Below are 6,844 nucleotides of genomic sequence, written 5' to 3'. Positions count from 1 at the left end.
CTTGACTGTGTTTGCTTTGTTCTTGCTTGGTACTTTCAATGGGCACTGTCTGAGGTGGGATTTGAACCCACGCCTCCTGGGGAGACTGCGACCTGAACGCAATGCCTGAGACCGCTCTGCCATCTTATCATCTGGTAATGCTCTCTTGACTGTGTTTGCTTTGTTCTTGCTTGGTACTTTCAATGGGCTCTGTCTGAGGTGGGATTCGAACCCACGCCTCCTGGGGAGACTGCGACCTGAACGCAACGCCTTAGACCGCTCCGCCATCCTGGCAACTGGTAATGCTCTCTTGACCGTGTTTCCTTTGTTATTGCTTGGTACTTTCAATGGGCTCTGTCTGAGGTGGGATTCGAACACACGCCTCCTGGGGAGACTGCGACCTGAACGCAACGCCTAAGACCGCTCCGCCATCCTGGCAACTGGTAATGCTCTCTTGACCGTGTTTCCTTTGTTATTGCTTGGTACTTTCAATGGGCTCTGTCTGAGGCGGGATTCGAACCCACGCCTCCTGGGGAGACTACGACCTGAACGCAACGCCTTAGACCGCTCCGCCATCCTGGCACCTGGTAATGCTCTCTTGAATGTGTTTGCTTTGTTCTTGCTTGGTACTTTCAATGGGATCTGTCTGAGGCGGGATTCTAAACCACGCCTCCTGGGGAGACTACGACCTGAACGCAACGCCTTAGACCGCTCCGCCATCCTGGCACCTGGTAATGCTCTCTTGAATGTGTTTGCTTTGTTCTTGCTTGGTACTTTCAATGGGCTCTGTCTGAGGTGGGATTCGAACCCACGCCTCCTGGGGAGACTGCGACCTGAACGCAACGCCTTAGACCGCTCCGCCATCCTGGCACCTGGTAATGCTCTCTTGAATGTGTTTGCTTTGTTCTTGCTTGGTACTTTCAATGGGCTCTGTCTGAGGTGGGATTCGAACCCACGCCTCCTAGGGAGACTGCGACCTGAACGCAACGCCTTAGACCGCTCCGCCATCCTGGCACCTGGTAATGCTCTCTTGAATGTGTTTGCTTTGTTCTTGCTTGGTACATTCAATGGGCTCTGTCTGAGGTGGGATTCGAACCCACGCCTACTTGGGAGACTGCGACCTGAACGCAACGCCTTAGACCGCTCCGCCATCCTGGCAACTGGTAATGCTCTCTTGACCGTGTTTCCTTTGTTTTTGCTTGGTACTTTCAATGGGCTCTGTCTGAGGCGGGATTCGAACCCACGCCTCCAGGGGAGACTGCGACCTGAACGCAACGCCTTAGACCGCTCTGCAATCCTGGCAACTGGTAATGCTCTCTTGACTGTGTTTGCTTTATTCTTGCTTGGTACTTTCAATGGGCTCTTTCTGAGGCGGGATTCGAACCCACGCCTCCTGGGGAGACTGCGACCTGAACGCAACGCCTTAGACCGCTCCGCCATCCTGGCACCTGGTAATGCTCTCTTGAATGTGTTTGCTTTGTTCTTGCTTGGTACTTTCAATGGGCTCTGTCTGAGGTGGGATTCGAACCCACGCCTCCTGGGGAGACTGCGACCTGAACGCAACGCCTTAGACCGCTCCGCCATCCTGGCACCTGGTAATGCTCTCTTGACTGTGTTTGCTTTGTTCTTGCTTGGTACTTTCAATGGGCACTGTCTGAGGTGGGATTCGAACCCACGCCTCCTGGGGAGACTGCGACCTGAACGCGACGCCTTAGACCGCTCCGCCATCCTGGCACCTGGTAATGCTCTCTTTACTGTGTTTCCTTTGTTCTTGCTTGGTAATTTCAATGGGCTCTGTCTGAGGTGGGATTCGAACCCACGCCTCCTGGGGAGACTGCGACCTGAACGCAACGCCTTAGACCGCTCCGCCATCCTGGCACCTGGTAATGCTCTCTTGACTGTGTTTGCTTTGTTCTTGCTTGGTACTTTCAATGGGCTCTGTCTGAGGTGGGATTCGAACCCACGCCTACTGGGGAGACTGCGACCTGAACGCAACGCCTTAGACCGCTCCGCCATCCTGGCACCTGGTAATGCTCTCTTGAATGTGTTTGCTTTGTTCTTGCTTGGTACTTTCAATGGGCTCTGTCTGAGGTGGGATTCGAACCCACGCCTCCTGGGGAGACTGCGACCTGAACGCAACGCCTTAGACCGTTCCGCCATGCTGGCAACTGGTAATGCTCTCTTGACTGTGTTTGCTTTGTTCTTGCTTGGTACTTTCAATGGGCACTGTCTGAGGTGGGATTTGAACCCACGCCTCCTGGGGAGACTGCGACCTGAACGCAATGCCTGAGACCGCTCTGCCATCTTATCATCTGGTAATGCTCTCTTGACTGTGTTTGCTTTGTTCTTGCTTGGTACTTTCAATGGGTTCTGTCTGAGGTGGGATTCGAACCCACGCCTCCTGGGGAGACTGCGACCTGAACGCAACGCCTTAGACCGCTCCGCCATCCTGGCAACTGGTAATGCTCTCTTGACCGTGTTTCCTTTGTTATTGCTTGGTACTTTCAATGGGCTCTGTCTGAGGTGGGATTCGAACACACGCCTCCTGGGGAGACTGCGACCTGAACGCAACGCCTTAGACCGCTCCGCCATCCTGGCAACTGGTAATGCTCTCTTGACCGTGTTTCCTTTGTTATTGCTTGGTACTTTCAATGGGCTCTGTCTGAGACGGGATTCGAACCCACGCCTCCTGGGGAGACTGCGACCTGAACGCAACGCCTTAGACCGCTCCGCCATCCTGGCACCTGGTAATGCTCTCTTGAATGTGTTTGCTTTGTTCTTGCTTGGTACTTTCAATGGGCTCTGTCTGAGGTGGGATTCGAACCCACGCCTCCTGGGGAGACTGCGACCTGAACGCAACGCCTTAGACCGCTCCGCCATCCTGGCACCTGGTAATGCTCTCTTGACTGTGTTTGCTTTGTTCTTGCTTGGTACTTTCAATGGGCACTGTCTGAGGTGGGATTCGAACCCACGCCTCCTGGGGAGACTGCGACCTGAACGCAACGCCTTAGACCGCTCCGCCATCCTGGCACCTGGTAATGCTCTCTTTACTGTGTTTCCTTTGTTCTTGCTTGGTAATTTCAATGGGCTCTGTCTGAGGTGGGATTCGAACCCACGCCTCCTGGGGAGACTGCGACCTGAACGCAACGCCTTAGACCGCTCCGCCATCCAGGCACCTGGTAATGCTCTCTTTACTGTGTTTCCTTTGTTCTTGCTTGGTAATTTCAATGGGCACTGTCTGAGGTGGGATTCGAACCCACGCCTCCTGGGGAGACTGCGACCTGAACGCAACGCCTTAGACCGCTCCACCATCCTGGCAACTGGTAATGCTCTCTTGACTGTGTTTGCTTTGTTCTTGCTTGGTACTTTCAATGGGCACTGTCTGAGATGGGATTCGAACCCACGCCTCCTGGGGAGACTGCGACTTGAACGCAGCGCCTTAGACCGCTCCGCCATCCTGGCAACTGGTAATGCTCTCTTGACTGTGTTTGCTTTGTTCTTGCTTGGTACTTTCAATGGGCACTGTCTGAGGTGGGATTCAAACCCACGCCTCCTGGGGAGACTGCGACCTGAACGCAACGCCTTAGACCGCTCCGCCATCCTGGCACCTGGTAATGCTCTCTTGAATGTGTTTGCTTTGTTCTTGCTTGGTACTTTCAATGGGCTCTGTCTGAGGTGGGATTCGAACCCACGCTTCCTGGGGAGACTGCGACCTGAACGCAACGCTTTAGACCGCTCCGCCATCCTGGCAACTGGTAATGCTCTCTTGACTGTGTTTACTTTGTTCTTGCTTGGTACTTTCAATGGGCACTGTCTGAGGTGGGATTCGAACCCACGCCTCCTGGGGAAACTGCGACCTGAACGCAACGCCTTAGACCGCTCCGCCACCCTGGCACCTGGTAATGCTCTCTTGACTGTGTTTGCTTTGTACTTTCAATGGGCTCTGTCTGAGGTGGGATTCGAACCCACGCCTCCTGGGGAGACTGCGACCTGAACGCAACGCCTTAGACCGCTCCGCCACCCTGGCACCTGGTAATGCTCTCTTGAATGTGTTTGCTTTGTTCTTGCTTGGTACTTTCAATGGGCTCTGTCTGAGGTGGGATTCGAACCCACACCTCCTGGGGAGACTGCGACCTGAACGCAACGCCTTAGACCGCTCCGCCATCCTGGCACCTGGTAATGCTCTCTTGAATGTGTTTGCTTTGTTCTTGCTTGGTACTTTCAATGGGCTCTGTCTGAGGTGGGATTAGAACCCACGCCACCTGGGGAGACTGCGACCTGAACGCAACGCCTAAGACCGCTCCGCCATCCTTGCAGCTGGTAATGCTCTCTTGACTGTGTTTGCTTTCTTCTTGCTTGGTACTTTCAATGGGCTCTGTCTGCTGCGGGATTCGAACCCACGCCTCCTGGGGAGACTGCGACCTCAACGCAACGCCTTAGACCGCTCCGCCATCCTGGCACCTGGTAATGCTCTCTTGAATGTGTTTGCTTTGTTCTTGCTTGGTACTTTCAATGGGCTCTGTCTGAGGTGGGATTCGAACCCACACCTCCTGGGGAGACTGCGACCTGAACGCAACGCCTTAGACCGCTCCGCCATCCTGGCAACTGGTAATGCTCTCTTGAATGTGTTTGCTTTGTTCTTGCTTGGTACTTTCAATGGGCTCTGTCTGAGGTGGGATTCGAACCCACGCCTCCTGGGGAGACTGCGACCTGAACGCAACGCCTTACACCGCTTCGCCATCCTGGCAACTGGTAATGCTCTCTTGACCGTGTTTCCTTTGTTATTGCTTGGTACTTTCAATGGGCTCTGTCTGAGGTGGGATTCGAACCCACGCCTCCTGGGGAGACTGCGACCTGAACGCAACGCCTTAGACCGCTCCGCCATCCTGGCACTTGGTAATGCTCTCTTGAATGTGTTTGCTTTGTTCTTGCTTGATACTTTCAATGGGCTCTGTCTGAGGTGGGATTCGAACCCACGCCTCCTGGGGAGACTGCGACCTGAACGCAACGCCTTAGACCGCTCCGCCATCCTGGCAACTGGTAATGCTCTCTTGACTGTGTTTGCTTTGTTCTTGCTTGGTAGTTTCAATGGGCACTGTCTGAGGTGGGATTCGAACCCACGCCTCCTGGGGAGACTGCGACCTGAACGCAACGCCTTAGACCGCTCTGCCATCCTGGCAACTGGTAATGCTCTCTTGACTGTGTTTGCTTTGTTCTTGCTTGGTAGTTTCAATGGGCACTGTCTGAGGTGGGATTCGAACCCACGCCTCCTGGGGAGACTGCGACCTGAACGCAACGCCTTAGACCGCTCCGCCATCCTGGCAACTGGTAATGCTCTCTTGACTGTGTTTGCTTTGTTCTTGCTTGGTACTTTCAATGGGCACTGTCTGAGGTGGGATTCGAACCCACGCCTCCTGGGGTGACTGCGACCTGAACGCAACGCCTTAGACCGCTCCGCGATCCTGGCAACTGGTAATGCTCTCTTGACTGTGTTTGCTTTGTTCTTGCTTGGTACTTTCAATGGGCACTGTCTGAGGTGGGATTCGAACCCACGCCTCCTGGGGAGACTGCGACCTGAACGCAACGCCTTAGACCGCTCCGCCATCCTGGCACCTGGTAATACTCTCTTGAATGTGTTTGCTTTGTTCTTGCTTGGTACTTTCAATGGGCTCTGTCTGAGGTGGGATTCGAACCCACGCCTCCTGGGGAGACTGCGACCTGAACGCAACGCCTTAGACCGCTCCGCCATCCTGGCACCTGGTAATGCTCTCTTGAATGTGTTTGCTTTGTTCTTGCTTGGTACTTTCAATGGGCTCTATCTGAGGTTGGATTCGAACCCACGCCTCCTGGGGAGACTGCGACCTGAACGCAACGCCTTAGACCGCTCCGCCATCCTAGCAACTGGTAATGCTCTCTTGACTGTGTTTGCTTTGTTCTTGCTTGGTACTTTCAATGGGCACTGTCTGAGGTGGGATTCGAACCCACGCCTCCTGGGGAGACTGCGACCTGAACGCAACGCCTTAGACCGCTCCGCCATCCTGGCACCTGGTAATGCTCTCTTGAATGTGTTTGCTTTGTTCTTGCTTGGTACTTTCAATGGGCACTGTCTGAGGTGGGATTCGAACCCACGCCTCCTGGGGAGACTGCGACCTGAACGCAACGCTGCAGACCGCTCCGCCATCCTGGCACCTGGTAATGCTCTCTTGAATGTTTTTCCTTTGTTCTTGCTTGGTACTTTCAATGGGCACTGTCTGAGGTGGGATTCGAACCCACGCCTCCTGGGGAGACTGCGACCTGAACGCAACGCCTTAGACCGCTCCGCCATCCTGGCACCTGGTAATGCTCTCTTGAATGTGTTTGCTTTGTTCTTGCTTGGTACTTTCAATGGGCACTGTCTGAGGTGGGATTCGAACCCACGCCTCCTGGGGAGACTGCGACCTGAACGCAACGCTTAAGACCGCTCTGCCATCCTGGCACCTGGTAATGCTCTCTTGAATGTGTTTGCTTTGTTCTTGCTTGGTACTTTCAATGAGCTCTGTCTGAGGTGGGATTCGAACCCACGCCTCCTGGGGAGACTGCGACCTCAACGCAACGCCTTAGACCGCTCCGCCATCCTGGCACCTGGTAATGCTCTCTTGAATGTGTTTGCTTTGTTCTTGCTTGGTACTTTCAATGGGCTCTGTCTGAGGTGGGATTCGAACCCACACCTCCTGGGGAGACTGCGACCTGAACGCAACGCCTTAGACCGCTCCGCCATCCTGGCAACTGGTAATGCTCTCTTGAATGTGTTTGCTTTGTTCTTGCTTGGTACTTTCAATGGGCTCTGTCTGAGGTGGGATTCGAACCCACGCCTCCTGGGGAGACT

Source organism: Idiotropiscis lumnitzeri, unplaced genomic scaffold (genome assembly GCF_059441095.1).
Source record: "Idiotropiscis lumnitzeri isolate Australia: NSW breed Sydney's pygmy pipehorse unplaced genomic scaffold, RoL_Ilum_1.0 HiC_scaffold_33, whole genome shotgun sequence".
NCBI lineage: Eukaryota > Metazoa > Chordata > Actinopteri > Syngnathiformes > Syngnathidae > Idiotropiscis > Idiotropiscis lumnitzeri.
This window is presented reverse-complemented; position numbering follows the sequence as displayed.